The 1612-nt window shown below is 40.8% G+C and overlaps 1 protein-coding gene across 4 annotated transcripts in view; it reads left to right on the top strand.

Moving 5' to 3' along the window:
- The window catches only part of LOC110029671 (homeobox-DDT domain protein RLT2-like), a 67933-nt gene that overhangs the window by 48642 nt on the left and 17679 nt on the right, over nucleotides 1-1612 (top strand). The window lies entirely within an intron of this gene.

Genomic DNA, 1612 nt, shown 5'->3' with positions numbered 1-1612 from the left:
AACATCTTGATAGAATTTTCCCCCATAAAAGCTCCTTGAGAAATCTTTTGATCCACATTCCTTTACAGATACCAAGTGCTAGTGCTCTGTATTCTGCTTCTGCGCTACTTCGAGATACCACCGATTGCTTCTTACTTCTCCATGTCACTAGATTGCCGCATACATACGAGCAATACCCAGAGGTTGATCATCGGGTGAATATATCTCCTGCCCAGTCAGCATCAGTAAAGACTTATACCTTTTGACTATCATTTCTTTTGAATAATAATTCTTTCCCAGGTGTCATCTTTAAGTATCTTAAGATACGGTTGACAGCTCCCATATGTTCCTCAGTAGGACAGTTCATGAATTGACTTATTATACTTACTGAAAAACTTATGTCTGGTCTGGTGTGAGATAAGTAAATAAGTCTTCCAACAAGCCGCTGATATCGTACTTATGTCTGGTCTGGTGTGAGATAAGTAAATAAGTCTTCCAACAAGCCTCTGATATCGTCCTTTGTCGACAGGTAAACTATCATTCTCCATTCCAATCTTTTTATACGGGTCTATTGGAGTATCTATTGGTTTGCATCCAAGCATGTCGGTTTCTTTCAATAGGTCCAATGTGTACTTCCTTTGAGTTACGGCTATCCCCATTTTGGATCTTGCAACTTCCATTCCCAAGAAGAACTTCAAGTCTCCGAGGTCCTTGATTTCGAATTCATGGGCTAGAAACTTCTTCAGCTTTGTCAATTCTTCAGTATGATCACCGGTAAGAATGATGTCATCCACATACACAATAAGTACAACAATCTTCTTCTTTGATCTTTTTGTGAACATTGTATGATCGGTCTGGCTTTGAGTATAACCGCACTTGATTACTGAATTGGTGAATTTTGCAAACCAAGCACGAGGAGATTGTTTGAGACCATACGGAGATTTCTGGAGCTTGCATACTTTGCCACTAGGGAAGTACACTTCAAGACCAGGCGGTAAATCCATGTATACATCCTCTTCAAGATCTCCATTAAGGAATGCATTTTTGACATCAAGTTGCATAAGGGGCCAGTCTCGGTTTGCTGCAATGGAGAGTAGGATTCTAATGGAGTTCAGTTTGGCTACTGGGGCAAATGTCTCTTGGTAGTCAATTCCGTATGACTGGGTATATCCTTTTGCAACCAGTAGGGCTTTTAACCGATCTATGCTTCCGTCTGCCTTACATTTGATTGTAAATAACCACCTGCATCCTACTGGTCTCGTATCCTTGGGCAAATCAGACACAATCCACGTTCCACTCTTTTCTAGTGCAGCAACTTCTTTATTCACAGCTTTTCTCCATTCCGGGTGTGAGAGAACTTCTTGAATAGAATTTGGAACATTTATGTTGTCAATAGCAGTTACAAATGCACGATAGGGAGGAGATAACCTCTCATATGAAACAAATCGGGCAATAGAATGTTGAGTGCAAGGAACATCAAAATCATCTTTCACAGGCGGGGTAAGCTCATAATCACTAGTGTCTATAGATTCCTTACCTGAGTGGGTTTCAGAGGATTTTGGAGTCGGATTAGATTCTTGGACAGCAGCTGGAAGCGGTGTTAGGTTCTCTATTCTTTCAGCATTTCTGTTTC

This window comes from Phalaenopsis equestris, unplaced genomic scaffold (genome assembly GCF_001263595.1).
Source record: "Phalaenopsis equestris unplaced genomic scaffold, ASM126359v1 Scaffold000600, whole genome shotgun sequence".
In the NCBI taxonomy this organism is placed as follows: Eukaryota; Viridiplantae; Streptophyta; class Magnoliopsida; order Asparagales; family Orchidaceae; genus Phalaenopsis; species Phalaenopsis equestris.
This window is presented reverse-complemented; position numbering and strand designations above follow the sequence as displayed.